General features: G+C 42.5%; 1 protein-coding gene and 1 pseudogene across 1 annotated transcript in view; both read right to left on the bottom strand.

Annotated features, from left to right (window-relative positions):
• The window catches only part of HCN2 (hyperpolarization activated cyclic nucleotide gated potassium and sodium channel 2), an 81,450-nt gene that overhangs the window by 39,014 nt on the left and 20,176 nt on the right, over window positions 1-22,260 (bottom strand). The window lies entirely within an intron of this gene.
• LOC139308353 (small nuclear ribonucleoprotein Sm D3 pseudogene) lies at window positions 19,813-20,199 on the bottom strand (annotated as a pseudogene).

Below are 22,260 nucleotides of genomic sequence, written 5' to 3'. Positions count from 1 at the left end.
CCGGCAAATACCACCTCTGGCTGGCCCTAGAGTGGGGTGGGAATGGAGATTTTGCAACATCCTTCCTCCAGGAGGGGAGGGAATGGAGATTTTGCAACATCCTTCCTCCAGGAGTGGAGGGAATGGAGATTTTGCAGTATCCTTCCCCTGCCACGCCCATCAAGCCATGCCCACAGAACCGATAGGAAAAAATTTTGGATTTCACCCCTGGATTTATATACCACTTCACAGTGCTTTACAGCCTTCTCTAAGCAGTTTTAGAGAGTCAGCACATTGCCCCCAACAATCTGGGTCCTCATTTTATCGACCTCAGAAGGATGGAAGGCTGAGTCAACCTTTGAGCCAGTTAGAATTGAACTTCTGGCAGTTGGCAGAATCAGCCTGCAATACCGCATGGTAAATACTGCACCACAACAGCTCTTTATTAATAAAATAAATGAAACAAGCTATCTAGATCCAATCCTGCGTGGCTTCTGGCTGAGATAAGATGATCCAGGTACGCCTACCTGCTGAGCACACACAAAGAACCCTGTGCAAATGTGGCACCCTAGTTGTTAAGTTTGAGGATGTAGGGAGGAAAAGGAGAATAGAAATAAGTTGCTTGTTCGGGCAGAGTAACAACACCAAAGCAGGATCTGAGCACTTGTGCCTGTGTGCCTAAGATAGTGTTTCTCAATCTTGGATACTTTAAGTTGGGTGGACTTCAGCTCCCAGAATTCCCCAGCCAGGACGGTCTAGACCAGTGTTTCTCAACCTTGGAAGCTTGAAGATGGGTGGACTTCAACTCCCAGAATCCCCCAGCCAGCGCTGCTGGCTGGGGGATTCTGGAAGTTGAAGTCCACCCATCTTCAAGCTACCAAGATTGAGAAACACTGGTCTAGACTCTAGGACAGAGATGGCGAACCTTTTAGAGACCAAAAAGGTCTCTAGTGCCCAAACCTCAACCCAAAACCCACTTATTTATCGCCAAGTGCCAACACGGCAATTTAACCTGAATACTGAGGTTTTACTACCTAAAATAATGATAAACAAGGCAGAGTTCAGCTCATTGTTCTAAGAAAAACATGATAAATGGACTTTTATGCCCCCCTTTTTTTCTGCTTTTGAAATATTACGTTTAGCAACAATAAAACAATAAAAAGAAAAACTTTTGTAATATCATTTCTTTCCCTCCCTCTCTTTCTCTCTTTTCCCCTTTCTCTCTTTCCCTCCCTCTCTTTTTCTCTTTCCCTCTTTATGTTTCTCTCTCTCTTTCCCTCTCTCTTTCCCTCTCCCTCCCTCCCTCTTTATTTATTGTTTGTTTATTTATTTATTTATTTATTTATTTATTTATTTATTTATTTATTGGTTCGATTTATATGCTGCCCTTCTCCGTAAACTCAGGGTGGCTTACAATGTGTTAAGCAATAGCCTTCATACTTTTGTATATACCTGCTTAGTAGGGCTTTTGGCCCCCCACAAGTGGTGTTCTTTTTTATACAAAGTCAGCTTATTGCCCCCACAATCCGGGTCCTCATTTTACCTACCTTGGAAGGATGGAAGGCTGAGTCAACCTTGAGTCTGGTGAGATTCGAACTCGCAGTAATTGCAGGCAGCTGGCAGCTAAGCGCTAGCACTTAACAGCAGTTTAGTCCCCTGCACCACCGAGGCTGTATTGCAGGCAGCTGGCAACTAAGTGCTACTTTAACAGCACTTTAGTCCACTGCACCACCAAGGCTCTTAGAGAGGCTCTTTCCCTCTCTTTCCCCGGAGAAACCTGATGGAGCTGGGCTGGGGTAATGGCATGTGTGCCCACAGAGAGGGCTCTGTGTGCCACCTCTGGCACACATGCCATAGGTTCGCCACCAGGGCTCTAGGATGTCTATGGAGATTCTCAGTCATCCAGGTCATGGTTGTCCCAAAGGTGCTTTTTCAAGAGGCAACCGGACTTCCTTTGTTTTTTCTTGAAGTTTCGCTTCCCATCAAGATGAGAGGCGAAACATTTTCAAAGAAAAACAAGGAAGTCTCTTGAAAAAGCACCTTTGTACACTAATCTAGGATGTGACCAATTTCAAATTTTCATGCTACCATTATACCCTCTTCTCTGATTCTTGGTTGTGTTCCAATCTTCTCTAATTTCCCAAATTCTACACCGGTGTAATTTCAGATTGGCTGGCAATTCTGGATCTTATTGCCTTAGCATATCTGGAGGCTACCCAAACTAGGGAAGGCTACTGTACCAGATGGTGCCAAATTCCATGATCTGCAAGGCCTTCCTGCCAGCACTACCACCATTTCTACTTTGGCAACTGCTAGTAATGTCATTGATTTTGGATTCTGTCACCATTCCTCATTTTGGAGAGCAAGTGTACAATAAGGTGCCAAAGGATACAAATTGCAACCTTGGACAGCAGAGCTCTGAAGACTGGTAGGGATGGAAGAGACCTTGGAGATCTTCTAGTCCAGGGGTCAGCAACCTGCGGCTCTGGAGCCGCATGTGGCTCTTTCACTCCTCTGCTGTGGCTCCCTGTCACTCAAAATATGCCTCACAACCACCAATGTGCGACACTCACTAGCATGCAATTTATTGAGCTTTTCAACCCCCGGTAGGCCAACCATAGATAAATCCAAGAAAAGAAAAGTTTCAGAACAAAACAAAATGTTTAATTCAACTACATATGCTAGTTTTGTGGCCGCTCAAGAAATCGTCAGGCACGGGAAGGGTTTTGTGGCTCCCGGTGTTTTCTTTTCTGTGGGAAATGGGTCCAAATGGTTCTTTGAATTTTTAAGGTTGCAGACCCCTGTTTGATGTTTTATGTTTATGTTTTATTAAATTTGTATACCACCCTACTCCCGAAGGACTCAGGGCGGTGAACAGGCACAGAATAAAATACAATAAATACAAAAGTTAGAAACATAATTAAAACCAAATTAAATAATTTAGCCCGAACAATTAAAAATCCCAATAATTTAAAACAAATTAAAATTTCAATTTAAGAATTTAAAAGAAAGGGGAGAAAATTAGGCCAGGCCGGCTTGCTGGAATAGGAGGGTCTTAAGAGCACAGCGGAAAGTGCGCAGATCCGGGATCCTCCGTATCTCTGGGGCGAGCTCATTCCAGATAGTGGGTGCCCCACAGAGGGTGGGTACCCCCACAGAGAAGTTCTAGTCCAATACCCTGCTCAAGGGAGGAGTCCTTATATCACCCTGGACAAAAGACTGTCCACTTTTCTTGAAAGCCTCCAGCAATGGAGAACCCACAACTCCAGAAGGCAAGCTGTTCCATTGCTTAATAGTTCTTACTCTCAGGAGATTCTTTCTTATTTCTAGGTTGGATCTGATGTGCTTCCACTCATTGTTTCTTGTCCTGCCTTCTGGTGCTATGGAGAATAAATCGACCCCCTCGTCCCTGTGGCAGCCCTCCAAATATGGGAAGGCTATCACCCTAGCCTAGCATCTTCTCTTTGTTAGGCTGAACAGATTTAGTCCCCTTAGTCATTCATCATATCATTTAGCCTCCAAACTCCTTATCAACTTTGCTGCATGTTGAAGAGGTCATCTCTTGTTGTGTGAATGCAATTCTCAATTCACAGAAGTTAAGTGCTTGCTACAACTTTTGGTGGAAAATGAACATAGGGCATAGGGCCTAGCTATCTTCGAGACCGCCTGCTGCTACCGACAACCTCCCAGCGACCCGTGCGCTCCCATAGAGAGGGCCTCCTCAGGGTGCCATCAGCCAAACAATGTAGGCTGGTGACCCCCAGGGGGAGAGCCTTCTCTGTGGGGGCACCTACCCTCTGGAATCAGCTGCCCCCTGAGATAAGGAGAATCCAAGACCTCAGTGCCTTCCACCGTGCCCTTAAAACCCACTTTTTCCAGCAAGCCGGGCTGGCTTAGGAAGAAATTTTTTAAAATTTTTAAATGTTTAATTGGTTTGTGGTTTTCTAAATTTTGGGCCAAATTTATATAGATTTTAATTGTTTTTAATATTTGTATTTCATGTTTTTAATTCTGGCTGTGCACCGCCCTGAGTCCTCAGGGAGAAGGGCGGTATATAAATTGAAAATAAAATAAAAAATAAAAATAAAAACAGATAAAGTGGAGTTTCTTCCTAATTCAACTAAACCGTCATTCATTTTCCAGCTAGGTTCGCACAATGTGCTAGATTAGACTAAAATGAAGCTGGGTAATTTGGTTCTGACTGTGGCAGGAATCTGGTCATTGGTCCGACAGTTGTGCACAGCAGCAACTTCACAGTATGCCACCATCTAACCTGTTTGGGTACTAAACACTGAATAGCCATTCTCCATTAACCTGGTTTAAAGCTTAGGATTTTTTTTTTTTTAAATTTGATTTATATGCCACCCTTCTCCGGAGACTCAGGGTGGCTTACAATGCGCTAAGCAATAGCCTTCATCCTTTTGTATATTTATACAAAGTCAGCTTATTGCCCCCCACAATCTGGGTCCTCATTTTACCTACCTTAGAAAGGATGGAAGGCTGAGTCAACCTTGAGCCTTGGCGAGATTCGAACCTGCAGTAATTGCAGGCAGCTGGTCTTAATAACAGGGTGCTTTAGACCACTGTACTACCAAGGCTTTGTTGTCGTCTTGTCTTTTTTCCTTCTCTTGCATGCATGCACACACAAAGAAGGGAGTAAGAAGAAAAACTATGGGGTCCTTGGTGCTCTCTGAGCTTGTTTTTTTTTTTTGCAGATGTTTCATTACCCAGCTGAATAACATCACCCACCTTGAGTTGCAAATATTCTGTAACTACATTCCGTGGTGGTGCAGTGGTTAGAATGCAGAACTGCAGGCTAACTTGCTGCTCACTGTTGGGAGTTCGATTCTGACCTGCTCAAGGTTGACTCAGCCTTCCATCCTTCTGAGGTCGGTAAAATGAGGACCCAGATTGTTTTAGGGCAATATGCTCTCTTTTTTTTTTTGTAAAAATGTTTTTTTATTTTTTTACACAAACACATAATAAATCAATCCGTCCGTGTGTCATTTCGGTGTTTCTTCAGTAACTACTTCTTCTTTTTGATTACTCCTCCTATCTTCATTTCTTCCCTTATAATTTCCATTTCTCTTTTACAATATTTCCCTCCAAATACATTTAATATAATATTCTCCTATTTTGTTATCAAAATCTTTATCTGTTTCTCTTTTCTATCCAATCATAAAATTTCCCCCATATCTTAAAATATTCCGTATCTTCTCTCTCTTTAATCATCAAGGTTAATCTATTCATTTCTGCAGTCTAAAATTTTTTTAATTACTTCCCCTTCCAACGGGATTTTCTCCACTTTCCACCTTTGCGCAAATACTATCCTCGCTGCAGTTATTATATGAATAATCAAATATACATTTTCTTTACTAATTTTCTCTGGTAGGATACCCAGTAGGAACAGCTCCAGTTTTAAATCAATATGTTGTTGGGTCATTTCCTCTAACCAAATCTTAATTCTGTTCCAATAAACTCTAGCTTCTGAACATGTCCACCACATATGATAATAAGATCCTGGTATTTGATGGCATTTCCAACATTTAGCTGACTTGTCTTTAAACATTTTTGCCAATTTTTCAGGGCAATATGCTGACTCTATAAATCACTTAGAAAGGGCTGTAAAGCACTATGAAGCGGTATATAAGTCTAAGTGCTATTGCTGTTCTATTAGAAGAAAAAAAAAGGTTATGCAGTCTCTTCACGTTTGGTGACATTCTGCCACATGATCTTCTGGACAGCAATAATAGAGGACACCTATTGCTTTCATTACCAACTCTCTGGAATTCTGACAAGTGTCCTTTAATGTATTTGGAGGTCACCAAGCTGAAGAAAATGCATTGTAGCCTGACGTTGCCGGGAAAAAGAGGTTCGCCCGTTTCCAGCACCACAGACAGCTCCGTCTCTTCACGTTGAAGTAACAAGCAGGAGAAAAACCAATTTGCACAGGAGAGATTTCAACGGCATACAAACACCAGTTTCTTTTCCAAACATTTATGGAGGTCATTTTTTTGTGTGTGTGTCTGCTCCAATTTTTTGCCCTCAAAATGATCTGCAAAACAGCTTGCAGCCAAACGGAAACCATTAAAATCTATTTATTTGTTGACACCGTCCTAGTTTTTCCTGAATGATAAATTACCATTTTTTAATACACTTCACCGGAATTTATCCATTAGAGGTGTTCTAACATTGCAGTGCACACTCAGGCTACTCTGTGCAAGCTAAGGTAACTAATCTAGAGTCTATCCCAGGAGGCAAAGTACTGCTACTTGTATCTCACTAGTCCTCATTTAGTGACCACAATTGGGACAGGCAATTTGGTCGCTAAACAAAGAAATTGCTCATGACTGTGCTTATGATCTTACTTCAGCTTTCCTTTGTTTTACAGACCTGTGAAGGTCATAAATGTGAGGATTGGTTGTAAAATTATTTTTTTTTCATCAGGCATAAGGTTGCTAAGTGAAATGGTCGCTAAGTGAGGTGAATGCTAAATGAGGCAGTCACTAAATGAGGACAGTTCTAAATTGGAGGTATATACAGTTTTCTAACACACACACACACACCCCACAGGATGCTATGAAGATATAGAAATGAACGTTTATCCTTTGGTGATTTACAGATAATACTTGATACAGTGAATAGGCCTGAATGAAATTGGAATGTTTTATGTGAATATAGAGTTGAACTTCAGTTGCTGAATGCAGTAAGAACAGGATATAATCGAAGTAAATCATGAATGGAAATAAACGGAATGCTTAGAAAGCATTGAGCTGGGAATTAAGCCAAGGATGTGATATTTTTTTCTTGAATGCTTAATTTATTGACAGATAAACATGTAAAGATTGCTTAGAAGTGGGTTGACTGATGACATAAAACATACTGACAGTGGCATATTGTTGGCTATGAACCCATATAATTTGCAGCGAACTTTAGAAAGATTGTATGATGCAACAAGGAGAATGGAGTTAGAAAGTAATATATCAAAGACCAAGGGCTGTTGTGTCTGATAGGGAAAATGGAGTAGCAAAACTAGCAAAAAAAAAAAAACTGTGTACCTTGGTTGAATGCCTTTTTTAATGCAAAATTCTAAGACATATATATATATATATATATATATATATATATATATATATATATATATATATATATATTGACAGAAGAGTAGTTAGGAGTATGCAATATGTTGCAAAGAATAAATGTTTATGGAATGAAGCAAAAATTGCTGTAAGTGCATGTTTCCACTCAGTTGTCTGGAAGCGAGAATGGGGTAACTTAGGAGAAACATAAAAGCAACCGGAATGCCAATGAAAATGGGATATTTATGAAATGGTTGAGAATGGGCATTCAATGAATATGGGTTGATTATAAATTGTGCTTATTTATTTAAAGGAAGAGACATGAGTCAAGAGAAAGGAGCAGATTAAGAACTGACAAGAACTAATCAAGGAGAGACATAGTCTAGAACAGGGATCTCCAACCTTGGCAACTTTAAGACTTGTGGACTTCAACTCCTTACATATTGTGATTACATTTTGTGCTTATTTATTTGAAGGAAGAGACATGAGTCAAGAGAAAAGAGCAGATTAAGAACTGACAAGAACTAATCAAGGAGAGACATAGTCTAGACCAGGGGTCTCCAACCTTGGCAACTTTAAGACTTGTGGACTTCAACTCCTAGAGTTCCTCAGCCAGCAAAGCTGGTTGAAGTCCACAAGTCTTAAAGTTGCCAAGGTTGGAGATCCCTGATCTAGAACTCAGGAAAAATTTTTAGCCAGTGAGAGCAATTAAACCAGTGGAACGACTTGCCTCCAGCAGTTGTGGGTGCTCCAACACTGGAGGTTTTTAAGAAGAGATTGTCTGAAATGGCATAGGGTCTCCTGCCTGAGCAAGGGGTTGGACTAGTAGTCCTCCAAGGTCCCTTCCAACTCTGATATTCAGTTATTCTGATAAGATCTTTAGAAAGAGATGGAAATTTAAAAGAACAAAAGGCAAAGAATGAAGTAGGGTAGGGGGAAGGTGAGATGGAAACAAGGATGGTTTGTAAGAATAGATAAATATGCAGAGTCACACACAGGAGGTGACACTAGTACTTAAATTTTCTCTCTCTCCCCCCACCCCACTTTACGGCATACCTTTAATTTCCATGCCTTGCCATTTTTAGTCCCTTTCTATGATTTGCTTACTTTGATAAAGAATTATGTGATGATTAGAGGCTAATTATGTTCTTATCCTGTTTTTCCAAAGAGATTAGGATAATGTTCCCTCAATTATTTTGGGTAGGCATCTTCCTTGTGAAGGAGAGAGGGACAATGATCAACTGAAAGCCACAGATGATGGTTTAAATGTTAAGTCTCCTGATTTTGGTCATACAAACACATACACACACATGTATGTGTGTACATGTATGTATATGTCATCATCATCATTTTAGCATTGTCTATCCACTGCAGGATGACAGCCACGGACTTGGAATTACAAGACAAGATAGAAAGACTTGCACACGGATTAGAGAACAAACCGAAGTATACGATATCATCAAGAGAGTATAAGAATTGAAATGGAAACGGGCTGGTCACATAGCAAGAAGGACTGATGGCAGGTGGGCTAAGGCAGTCATAAAATGGATCCCACTAGATTAGGGGTGAACAATTGTGGCTCTTTTACAACTTGTGGACTTCAACTCCCAGAATTCCTGAGACAGCCAAGATGTCTCAGGAATTCTGGGAGTTGAAGTCCACAGGTTGTAAAAGAGCCACAATTGCTCATCCCTGCACTAGATCAAAAGTGCCCACGGAAGAAACCTAAAACAAGATGGATCGATGACATCAGCAAGAATGGCAGCCCCAATTGGCAAAAGAAAGATCAGGACTGTCTTGGTTGGAAAGATATGTATGTATATATATATATATATATATATATATATATATATATATATATATATATATATTCTGCCTTTATTGTTTCTATAAACAATAAACAGTTTCTATAAACAATAAACGGTTTCTATAAATATAAACAGTTTCTATAAATAACTCAAACAGTTTCTATAAATAACTCAAGGTGATGAACATACACAATACTCCTTCCTCCTATTTTCTCCACAGCAACAACACTGTGAGGTGGAATCCAGTGAGAGAGGAACTAGTCCAAAGACACCTAGATCAGGGGTGAAATCCAGCAGGTTCTGACAGGTTCTGGAGAACCGGTAGCAGAAATTTTGAGTAGTTCATAGAACCGGTAGTGGAAATTTTGAGTAGTTTGGAGAACCAATATAAGAGCCTGTAGTACAGTGGACTAAAGCACTGTTATTAACATCAACTGCCTGCAATTACTGCAAGTTCAAATCTCACCAGGCTCAAGGTTATTGCTTAGCACATTGTAAACCGCCCTGAGTCTCCGGAGAAGGGCGGCATATAAATCAAAAAAAAAAAAAAAAAGGTTGACTCAGCCTTTCAAAGGTAGGTGAAATGAGGACCCAGTTTGTGGGGGCAATAAGCTGACTTTGTATAAAATATACGAAAGTATGAAGGCTATTGCTTAACGCATTGTAAGCCGCCCTGAGTCTCCAGAGAAGGGCGGCATATAAATTAAAGCAAAAAAAAAAAAAAAAAAAGAACCGGCAAATACCACCTCTGGCTGGCCCCAGAGTGGGGTGGGAATGGAGATTTTGCAGTATTCTTCCCTGCCATGCCCACCAAGCTACGCCCACAGAACTGGTAGTAAAAAAAAATGGATTTCACCACTGACCTCGATGGCTTTCGTGCCCAAGGTGGAACTAGAACTCACAGTCTCCCAGGTTCTAAAGTGGTGCCTAGACCAAACTGGCTCTCTGTTCCAACCTTTTCTCCATCCTATGTAAAGCTAAACATGTCAGTACTTGAGCGAGTCCAGCTTGCTTAGTAGTTGGATGGGTCACCACCAAGAAAGCCTAGGGTAGACTGGATGTTGAAAATCAATCCCAGAAAAAATACATGGCCAAACTACTTCCATACTATATGGTCCATTAAACGACATGGATGTGTCCATGAAGCCACCAGGAGCAGAGCTGAATTCAAGAGAATCTCAACTACATGACACCATTTATGGTGCATTTATTTTATTTAGGTAATTTATCTCACAGCAGGGATTCTGGGTGGCATATATGGGTTAAAGTTAACCACGAAGGACCACTGTCCAAGTCATGAACATGCAAACGGATCATTCCAAATCCTATAAATAATGCATCAACCAAGGGGGGGGGACCTTTTTGAGTATGTAAAAAGAAAAGCGATTAAAAATAAAAGAAGATCACACGACGTGTTAATGCCACTTTCTAATCCCGTAATAAGACCACACACTTGGAACGTTGCATCCAGTTTTGGTCGCCATGATATAAAAAGATGTGGAGACTCTAGAAAGAGTGCAGGGAAGAGCAACAAAGATGATTAGGGGACTGGAGGCTAAAACATATGAAGAAGGGTTGCAGGAACTGGATATGTCTAGTTTAATGGAAAGAAGGACTAGGGGAGACATGATAGCAGTTTACCAATATCTCAGGGGTTGCCCCAAAGAAGAGGGAGTCAAGCTATTCTCCAAAGCACCTGAAGGCAGGACAAGAAGCAATGGGTGGAAACTAATCAAGGAGAGAAGCAACCTAGAACTAAGGAGAAATTTACTGACATTAGAACAATTAATCAATGGAACAACTTGCCTCCAGAAGTTGTGAGTGCTCCAACACTGGAGGTTTATAAGAAGAGATTGGACAACTATTTGTCTGAAATGGTATAGGCCAGGGTCTCCTGCTTGAGCAGGGGGTTGGACTAGAAGACCTTCAAGGTCCCTTCCAACTCTGTTATTCCATTAAATGTGAAATTTGGGTGAATCCAAAGCTCGTACTCTGTTGGCTCTCTGCATGGTATACCTTTTAATTTTATTTCCTTCACTTAACAAGGAGGTCAAGAAACCAGCGTACAAATTGGGTGCAATTTGATCTGTTGAGTTTTTCAAAAGGAGCCATTATTGGAAAAAGGTGCAAAGTGACTAATGGAACAATCACGGGGGCTCTGAAACAGGCTGTTCCGACTTTAACAAAAATGCCCAAGCTTAACACGGCCTGAACAAGCTCAGAACATCTCCCGTTTATTGGAACAGCTCATACTGAGCTCAAGACAGTTCAAACTCAAAATGTTTCACGCAGTAAAAATGAAATGTGCCTCAGCTAATGAAGTCATCCCTCAATGATATCGTCCTTGTTCCAATGCAGATGCTTCCAGCTTCAATTTGCAGGCATTTTTGACCCCTTTTCATATTCTGAAGAACCTCACCAATTATTCCTGATAATGCCGAGCCCAACAGAACGGTGCTTTGGCTCAATTAAGGCAGTTGCCTTTGTTCGAAACCATGAGGACCAGAGCCTTGGTTTATTTTTTTTTACAAGAGTTGAGTATGCTTCATTGGCATGAGGAATTCTGGGAGTTAATTCTTTAGGTCCACATGCCTTAAAGTTGCCAGGCCTGGGAAACACTGAGCGAAGCCCCTCATTTATTTAAGGGAAGTGAGTTTCCCCAGACTTCTAAATACAGAACACAAAGATGAGTTTAGAAAAATGCGAAGTCCATGTTCCAAAGGTGCTTTTTCAGGAGGCAACTGGACTTTCTTGATTTTCTTTTGAAGATGTTTTGCTTCCATGCAGACTACAAGAACCAGGAACACTACTTAGGTGACCCTGAAGACACAGATAAATCTCCAGGTGGCCTCAAAAACTCTCTAAAAAGGATGCAAATGACCAGCTTTGTCTGCAAAGAATATAAATTCCCCTCCATCCAGTCAGAGCTGAAGAAGCTTCTTGGATGAGAAGCGAAATGTCTTCAAAAGAAAAAAAAAACAGAAAGTCCAGTTGCCTCCTGAAAAAAGCACCTTTGGGACAACGATGACCTGGATGACTGAGAATCTCTAGAGACTTTTGGGAAAGTCCATGTTCCCCAACTTCTCTGTGCAAATCAGCTGATCAAGACCATGTTTGTAGATTTGGGAAGCCTAACCCAATTCCTTAGGATGCTACTGGATTTTTTTTTTAAATCTCCAAACTGTAGCCATGCACACTTTCTCTCTAGCTTCAGCTTAATGGGGGAAGAGGGGGGAACGGGGAGGGGGGGACAAATGACACTCACAAAGAACAACAGCAAAGGAAAAAGAGAAAGAAAGAGAAAAGGTGTGTGATTATACTAAAAAGAAACAATAGTATTGATCAGTGCTCCCATGTCCACTTCATCTACAGCACTTTTTCTCAACCTTGGGCAAATGTACAATCTCTGAACTCCAACTCCCAGAATTCCCCAGCCAGCCATGCTGGCTGGGGAATTCTGGGAATTGAAGTCCACACATCTTAAAGCTATCGAGGTTGAGAAACACTGATCTACAGCATGGGTGTAGATCACTTTAAGACTATGGACTTCAACTCCCAAAATTCCCCAGCCAGCACAACTGCCAGAAATACAGACAGTCCTTGACTTACAAACATTCATCTAGTGAAAGTTCAAAATTAAAATGGTACTGAAAAAAGTGGCTTATGACCATTTTTCACAGATACGACCACTGCAGCATCCCCTTGGTCATCTGATCAAAATTTGGGCACTTGCCAACTGGCAGTATTTATGACAGCTTTTTCCCCATGGGGAGAAAACTCACTTAACAACAGCTTAGGAAAAGAAATTTTGGGCTCAACTGTGGTCCTAAGTTGAGGACTACCTGTACATGCTAGTTCCCAAGGTTCCAAATTTTGATCGCATGATCAGAGGGGACACTGCAACGGTTGTAAGGAACGGTCATAACTCACATTTTTCAGCAAGATCGTAACTCTGAACCGTTGTTAAACAAACAGTCGTAAGATGAGGACAACTTATGATTTTGAAACCAAAACAGAATCATAGTACAGGTAGTTCTCAACTTACAAGAGTGGGTTTAATGACCGTTCAAAGTCACGACAGCGAAAAAAAACTCATTTAGAACCGTTTTTCACCCTTATGACCGTTGCATCTCCATGGTCACATGATCAAAATTCAGGCGCTTGGCAACTGACTCATATTTATGACGGTTGCAATGTTATGTGATCCCCTTTTGCAACCTTCTGATAAGCAAAGTCAATAAGGAAGCCAGCTTCACTGAACAACCGTGTGACCTAACTTAATAACAGCAGTGATTCGCTTAACAACGATGGTAAGAGAGGTCGTAAAATGGGTGCAAAACTCACTTAACAACTGTCTCACTTAGCAATAGAAATTTTGGGCTCAATCGTGCTCATAAGTCAAGGACTCCTGCATACCAGGCTCCATGTTGTATGCATAAAGGCTCCCTTTATCATGATAAATTTCTGACACAAAGCAGCTAACTACCCATTTTAAACATTCTCCAGAGTGTTCAAGAAGCATTGAAAACAATCCTTCAACTCCTATTCGGCTCCCTGGAGTTTCTTGGAACCACTCTGGAGCTCTGGAGATTAGAAATGACACACAAATTTGCATCTAAGTGCAATCTTCCCTTGCATTACTCCGCTACCAGCGAATGGTGCTGCATTGTGGGACAGATAGCCTGTTCGTGCATAGAGACCGTTGTGGAGCATGGGAAATAATTCAGGTTCATTCCCCAGATTTTCCCCACCCCCCCCTCTTCTGAGCAGCTAAAATGGGGCTAGAAGATGGATGTGTTTAAAAAGTCTTGTTAAGCCAACATTTAATGCATATCCTATCACAGCAGCCAACACAACACACTTGGTTCCTTACCGATATATCAATCATGTCATTTAGCAGACAATGTGAGTAGAACAAAGAACAAACAGCAATCTTGAATTTAAAGCAGCAGCAGCAAGCCCCAACTTAGAAACTTCATTCAGGCATGGAATTGAAGATGGTGGCTTTATCCCTACTTACAGCATGGCAATATTTCTCAACTGTGGCCCCTTTAAGAAAGGTGGATTTCAACTCCCAGAATTCCCCAGCACCATGAGGAAGCCACTTCAGAAGGCATTGCAACCATTTAAAAGAGGCATTTACAACAATAAATGCAAACTGATATACACACAGAGTATCTCAATCTCAACAACTTTAAGATGGATGGACTTCAACTCCCAGAATTCCCTAGCCAGCATGACTATCTGGGGAATTCTGGGAGTTGAAGTTCACTCATATTAAAGTAGCCAAGGTTGAAACTCATCAACACGTTCCATAGGACAAAGATCATGATCAAAAAATTATCCGCTTTCTTTCTTTCTTTCCTTCTAGTCCCTAGTAAGATTTGGGTCTGGCTGCCACATATTGTCTTTAGTTACCCAGTCCATCTCAAAAAGTTGTTCCAATGTTCAAATGCAAAAGAGAATTCAGAAGAAATGGATTCTCTGGATCCACCAATGAATAGAATAACAGAGTTGGAAGGGACCTTGGAGGTCTTCTAGTCCAACCCCTGCTCAAGCAGGAGGCCCTATACAATTTGAGACAAGTAGCTGTCCAGTCTCTTCTTACAAACCTCCAGCAATGAAGCACCACAACATCTGAAGGCAAACTGTTCCATTGGTTATTTGTCCCCACTGTTAGGAAGTTTCTCCTCAATTCCAGGTTGCTTCTCTCCTTGATTAGTTTCCACCCATTGCTTCTTGTCCGTCCTTTTGGTGTGTGGAGAATAGGTTGACCCCTCCCCTCTTTCTGGCAGCCACTCAAATACTGGAATACTGCTATCATGTCCCCTCTAGTCCTTCTTTTCTCTAAGATGGCCAAACCCAAATCCTGCAATGTGGTTGATGGCTAATTTGTTCGGGTGTTCAGCAAACATAATTTACATTTCTACTGTGGGGAACATCAGTTCCAGTGGTGGGTTTCAAATTTTTTTTACTATCGGTTCTGTGGGTGTGGCTTGATGGGTGTGGCATGGCTTGGTGGGCGTGGCAGGGGAAGGATACTATAAAATCTCCATTCCCTCCCCAATCCAGGGGAAGGTTACTGCAAAATCCCCATTCCGTCCCCAATCCAGGGGAAGGTTCCTGAAAAATCCCCATTTCCTCCCGATCAGCTGGGACTCGGGAGGCAGAGGATAGATGGGGGCGGGGCCAGTCAGAGGTAGTATTTACAGGTTCTCCGAACTACTCAAAATTTCCGCTACCGGTTCTCCAGAACTGGTCAGAACCTGCTGAAACCCACCTCTGATCACTTGTTGAATGGATAGGGCTGTTTAATGGTCACACTGAGACTCAAAGGATGCATCCTTGTAGGTCAGAGACCAGGGGTAAGCTTTATCAGAACATTCCCATACTAAACCCCACATCTCAAGAGGGAAATATTTCTCCTAACTAAGAACACTGTAGCTAACTCAAGGACAGGATGTAACCAGAGATCGATCACGTCAGGGGTCTGCAAACTTGGCCAATTTAAGACTTGTGGACTTCAACCTCAACCCCTTTAAGAAAGGTGGACTTCAACTCCCAGAATTCCCCAGCTCCCTGCTGAAACCACTTCAGAAGGCATTGTAACCGTTTTAGAAGAGGCCTGCCTTTTTTTTTTTTTTTTTGGTCCAAGAATACAACAAATAGTAATAGCACTTAGACTTATATACCTCTTCACAGTGCTTTACAGCACTCTCTAAGCGGTTTACAGAGTCAGCCTATTGTCATTTCGCTTCTTATCCAAGAAGCTTCTTCAACTCTGAAGAAGCTTCTTGGATGAGAAGCGAAATGTCTTCAAAGAAAAACCAGAAAGTCCAGTTGCCTCTTGAAAAAGCACCTTTGGCATTTACCACAGTTGCACTGCTTTGGGGTCATGTGATCCCTATTTGTAACCTTCTCAGCCGTTTTCTGACAAACAAAATCAATGGGGGGAGCCAGATTCACTTAACAATGTGTGATTCACGTAACGACGGCAGTGATTCGCTTGAAAACTGAGGCCAAAAGGGTTATAAAATGAGGCACAGTTCAACTTAACAACTGCCCCTGCAACGGACATTTTGGGCTCGACTACAGTTGTAAGTCAAGGACAATTTGTCTACAGGGGGAAGCTATGACAGATATAATGATATGAGTTTTCTGCCAATATACCGTATTTTTTGGAGTATAAGACGTACCTTAGTTTTTGGGGAGGAAAATAAGAAAAAAGCTGATTGGCAGGTGGATGGGCCTCCCGGAATACCCCCAATCAGCTGTTCCCAGAGGTGAATTTTAGCAACAGGTTCCTTGGTTGTGAGCTCTGTGCCTTGCTTTTTTTCCTGCCTCTGAAACTTCTGAAACTCGGTTTCAGAAAAAACCTTTTTTCCTGCCTCTGAAAGTCTCCGAAACAGCTTCAGAAAAAAAGCCTCTGAAGCTCTGTTTGGGGGCTTCTTTTCTGAAGCTTCTTTTCTGCTTTTTTCAGTCTCTGAAACCTCCGTTTGGGAAGCTGGGCGGGGCTACATTCGGAGTATAAGACGCACCCAGATTTTTACCCTCTTTTTGGGGGGAAAAAGGTACGTCTTATACCCTGAAACATACAGTATAAAAGTTTTGCTTCCGAGGTGATAAAATTGTCCTTCATTGGTAAGATTCAGGTAGAATGAGAGAAACCGTGGCAGGGGGAATTCGATGAACCAGCCTCTGTGAAGACGCTTTTGTGACTCTTTGTGAGCTACAAGTTGTCAAATCTGCTGGGCAAATGGGCTCCAAGTCTAACATAACATCTCTCTGTAGGCCCTATTTGTAGCAGCCCAGCCTAATGGAACACAAATCTATGTGTTAAAAGCTTGCCAAGGAAGTTCAGAAGACATCTGAGCAGAGAAACTCTTCCAATCGACAAAGGTGCACTTTCTAAAATTAACTTGGGAAGGATAAGAGCTATCACGCTGAGGCTGCAGACAAATAAAACGTTTAAAGCACCGAAGGAGGGACCGAAAACTTGCTTCGCCCACTGGCAGAGAGGTATGCGTGTATTTGAGACTGTCAGGCCTGGAAGCCATCTTTTCCGTTGGATCTTCCTCAGGCCTGCCACATTTACTGCTGTGGGAAACTGGGAGGGGGGATTGTATGGAGCTAGGGTGATAGTTATAATAACATTCCTTTCTCAGAGTGTCAAGGACATCTTGCCCTGCACCTGGACGGCTAGAACTGGGAGGCATCTCCAGTTGGGAGGGTGCTTTGATTGTACCATGTGATGGACATGTGGATGCTGGGCAGGGACTTGGACTTTCCTTTGGGTGGGGAAAACCTGGAAGCTTTCAGATTCGGGTTTTCCCAGATGTGCCAATGTGACATCTCTAATAAAATGGAACTTTGAGGAACTTCTAGGCTTGGAGTTTTCTTTCGTTGGAGGTGTTACTTGGAACCCCGACAGTGACACCTTCCTCCTGCCTTCTTATCTGCTCCACAGATGCACACAGGATCAAATAAAATACTCTGGTGTTTCAATAATTTCTAATTACTACATGGCTGTTTATTCTTCTGAAAGCTTTTCTTTCCCTTTAAGGACCATGAGGATGGGACAATGTCACAAATATGATTAACGGTGGCCAAAGCTTCATTTCACCACTATAACTGATCTATTTTGTTTTAGACTTTAATCCTTGGAGCGCTGGTCTTCACAATTAATCAGAATAGAGATGGAAGGGACCTTGGAGATCCTCTAGTCTAGTCCAACTCCCTGCCCAAGTAGGAGTCCCTATACTATTTCAAACAAGTGGCTAAAGCAATGTTTTTCAAACTTGGTCACTTTTTAAGAGGGGTGGACTTCAACTGCCAGAATTCCCCAGCCAGCATAGCTGAGGAATTCTGAGAATTGAAGTCCATCCCTCTTAAAAAGTGACCAAGTTTGGAAAAAACACAGCTGTAAAAGGTCATCATAAAAGAGAGGACAAACCTTTGACCTCTGGTGCTGAAGATGGGTTGTGGGAAAGATTATATATCGTTGTCAGGGGAAATATTTTAACCAGCAGAAGACTTCGCTAACTGAATCAATTACCTGGAGATCTTTGCATTCTGCAGAACCTGAAAGTGGATACGAAGAAGCAGCATGGCCATCTTTATAGAAATGTTCCTGTTTTTACAATTCCTGCATCAAATAGGGCTGAATCATCTTCTTTTATTTACATGCTCTTGAAAATCCTACAGTCGCATCCTTTCAAGGAAGCCTTGATAACCGAATCCCCTCCCTCCTTTTCCCTTTCAAATTGGATTTAGAGCTTGCTGCATGATAATACTTGCTTAATCTATTCAGCTTGCTCATAATGCCGTGAGGTTTTTTCCCCCCTGTAATGTTTAAATTTGCTGCATTTGGCAGGCAAGGTTAAGTCCTGGGGAGAGACAGAACGACAGCTCCTGAATCCATGCTGGGTCTGAGCAAGGCTACTCGCTGTAAAGATTCTGAATGACTGCAGCAACACGGATGCTGATTTTATTTATTTATTTATTTATTTTAAAGAGCAGGAATGAAGAACATCCCTGATGCCGTTATGCTGCTCAGATTCCAAAAACAATGAGCTGCAAAGGGGCAGCTACTGATAGTTGAGGCCTGCTTAATAATATTACTCTGCTTCCGGAGAGTCTGTTTTCTCCATTGTAGCCTGCTGTCACTTATGTTGGGCTAGATATGACAACTGCAAGCCAAAATGCCTGGTTTGTTGACCAGAAATAGATAATTTGATTCGTGCAATGGAGTCAACCTAATCCTGTTCGGCTCCGTTATTTTATTTTATTTTATTTTATTATTTTATTTTATTATTTTATTTTTTTCTCCCGTTTTATTTTATTTTATTTTATTTTTTTATTTGATTTATATGCCGCCCTTCTCCGGAGACTCAGGGCAGCCTACAATGCGCTAAGCAATAGCCTTCATCCTTTTGTATATTTATACAAAGTCAGCTTATTGCCCCCACATACTGGGTCCTCAATTTACCTACCTTAGAAAGGATGGAAGGCTGAGTCAACCTTGAGCCTTGGTGAGATTCGAACCTGCAGTAACTGCAGGCAGCTGTTCTTAATAACAGGGTGCTTTAGACGACTGTACTACCAAGGCTCTCCTATTTCGACAAATAGGAGTGAACATATCCAATACACCTTCCTCCTATTTTCCCCACAACAATCCTGTGAGGTGGGTCAGGCTGAGAGAGAGAGGGACTGACCCAAAGTCACCCAGCCAGCTTTCAGGCTTAAGGCGGGACTAGAACTCACTGTCTCCTGATGATTGGCCCAAAGTCACCCATCCCATTTTTCATGACTAAGGCAGGACTTGAACTCACAGTCTCTTTCTCTTTATCCTGGCGCCTTAACCACCAGTGTGTTCTCCTTTCGTGAATCTTCCCAGTTTACTCTTCTTCGTTTGTTGGCCAAGCCACAACTAGGATCTGGGTTCTGATGGAATGGAAGTTTTTATGTTTCTTGTTTGTTCTTGATTAATTCATCAAGTTGGTAGACAACGGAGATACCACATTAAAAATTCATCAGCAATAAGCCACACCCACCCAGTCACATTACCCCCACCACCACCAAGGCACGCCCACAGAACCGGTAGTAACAAATTTTACATTTCACCCCTGCTCATAGCCCAGTTGTTAAATGAATCTGGGTTCCCGATTGACTTTGCTCATCAGAAGATTGCAAAAGGGGATCATCGTATGACCACAGGACACAGCAATCGTCATAAATACGAATCAGTTGCCAAACATCTGAATTTCGATCACGTGACCGTGAGGATGCTGCAAAGTTGTGTGAAAAATGAAAGTCACTTTTTTCAGTGCGGTTGTAACTTTTTTTTTCTCTTCCTATTTTGTAAAAAACATATTTATACACACAATTGTACACACAAGTACAATTAGCACACTTTTCTTTTCAGCAAAGCAGGGTTTAATCCCAAGTTACCGGCGCTTCTGGAAAATGTTGCCACGTCCCATTCCTTGTCTCCTTCCTCTTGTAGCCACCTGCACCTTGAGGATGGCGGCCTTGCTGCACCTGGTGCCCGGCGCCTGAGCCCTGTTCTCGTTCTTCATGCTCTTCAGCACTGGCGCGTTCTTCAGCATGTCGGACAGGATCAGGAAGCGGATCTTGGTGCCGCGGATGTAGACCTGCTCCAGCTGCGCCACGCGCCCATCGCGGTAAGTCACTGTGATGTTGGACATCTGGCAGTTCATGTTTTCCTCGGCCTCGATGAGCTTCCCATGGTAGACGTCGCCCGTGTTGGTCTCGCAGGTGACGATGTGCCCCTCGGCCTCGTGCAGCACCTTGAGTGGCATCCCGATGGACATGGCGGCCCGAGGAGGAAGAGGAGGAGGAAGGAAGGTGCAGGAGGAAGGAGAGGCGTACCCGGCCTGCCCCGCGCGCTTGCCACTCTGCCCTGCCGCCTCTATGGCGCGGTGCTCTCCGCGGGAAACTGCACTCCCGGCCTGCCGCGCCCAGGCCGTTGTAACTTTGAACGGTCACTAAATGAACTATTGTATGTTGAAGACTACCTGTATAGATTTGGCTTTTTCTATATGGACTTGGCCAACCTCTCCAAGCATCTTTCAAGAAGCCACACAAAAGTAGATTTGTTTTTAACTGATAGGAGAATTATTAATAAATACATGGGAAATGATTCAGTTAGCTGCGTTTAATTACTTGTGTGTTTCAGTGAATTCAGACAATTAGCTGAGCCACAATTTCATCATAGTGTGCTGAATGAACCACTGTTATCTGGGTGCAGATAGCACATTAATCATAAGCTGTGGTTGTAAATCACAGGAAATCGGTTTTTGACAAGCCAGGGCTACACTAAGCATATTACAGCTTAATGCAATATGATAACTCTGTCAATCCGGCTTGATTTAAAGCAGTTTCTTATCTGGGAACCTAACTATTGTTAATTCAAATTTATTTTAATCTCAAGCCACCTTCATGATGGTAGTACAGGTAGTCCTTGATTTATGACCTTTTTGGTGACTTTTCAGAGCTTCAACAATACTGGAAAAAAAGGGGGCTTCCAATCAATCCTTGCACTTAAGACCACTGTAGAACCTCTGTGGTTGTTAAGCGAATCATGCAGTCCTTAAGGAAATCACCGGTCGTTAAGTGAATCTGCCTTCCCCTAATCATTTTGCTGGTTGGAAGCTGCCTGGGAAGATCACAAGGTTGCACGGCCACTTTTCAATAAAGATTTAATTCAGCATTCCCAACCCTGAGCCATTTTAAGATGTGTGGACTTCAACTCCCAGAATACCCCAGCCAGCAACGCTGGCTGGGGTATTCTGGGAGTTGAAGTCCACACATCTTAAAATGGCTCAGGGTTGGGAAATACCGATTTAACTGATTTTGTAGAGGGTTGGATTAGATGCTCTTTGGGACCCCTTCTGAGTCTGGGGTTCTGTGATTTACCATTCCAGCTAAAAATATTCAGTTCTCACCCAGGCCCTCCTTTCTTCCCTCAAGGCCTGTGTTCGTTTCTTTTCTCCAAACATTCATCAGCTAATTGCAGTTCCTGGGAAAATATCAGGGAGGATCTTCTGACCTTAGCTGCTGAAAATTAACAATACCTGTCAGGCTGAGGAGGGAAAACATGAACAATGTAAACTGAGCCCTAATATAAGTGCCTCAAGAAGGGAGGGAAGGAAACTGGGTAACAATGAGAAAGTCAGAGAAAGTGGGAAGGGAGAAGAAAGGCAGCCCTCTTCCAACAGCCCTGACCCACGGTGCAATGGGATCTCAGATGCTTCTGTCCCCCAGTTGGTGGCCTTGGCTACCAGACCACGCCCCCATCCCTGTCCTCTAATTGGTCAACCACTATATTTTCAACCACTCCTGATTGGTGACTTTCACTACAGAAGATTTCCACCATCCTCTGTTGCCCAATTGGTCAACTACCACTCCTGACCCCCGATTTGTGACCAGGCCCACCAGAAGATTGCATCCTTGTCCTCCAAGTGGTTAACCACCAATTCTCAACTACTCCTGTCCCTCAACTGGTCAACCATGAATTCTCAACCACCCAACAGGTGACCTTCACCACCAAAGGAATTGTCCATCCCTGTCACTCAGTTGGTCAACCACCAATTCTCCACCACTCCTGTCCTCCAATTGATCAACACGGCCACCAGAGGATCCTCCCACTCGTGTCCCTCAACTGGTCAACCATGAATTCTCAAACCATTTTTGTCCCCCAACTGGTGACCTTCACCACCAAAGGAATCCTCCATCCCTGTCACCCAGTTGGTCAACCACCAATTCTCCACCACTCCTGTCCTCCAATTGATCAACACAGCCACCAGAGGATCCTCCCACTCGTGTCCCTCAACTGGCCAACCATGAATTCTCAAACCATTTTTGTCCCCCAA

The sequence above is a fragment of the Pituophis catenifer genome, unplaced genomic scaffold (genome assembly GCF_029215685.1).
Source record: "Pituophis catenifer annectens isolate HBS135680 unplaced genomic scaffold, rPitCat1.0.hap2 SCAF_1, whole genome shotgun sequence".
NCBI classification, from domain to species: domain Eukaryota; kingdom Metazoa; phylum Chordata; class Lepidosauria; order Squamata; family Colubridae; genus Pituophis; species Pituophis catenifer.
This window is presented reverse-complemented; position numbering and strand designations above follow the sequence as displayed.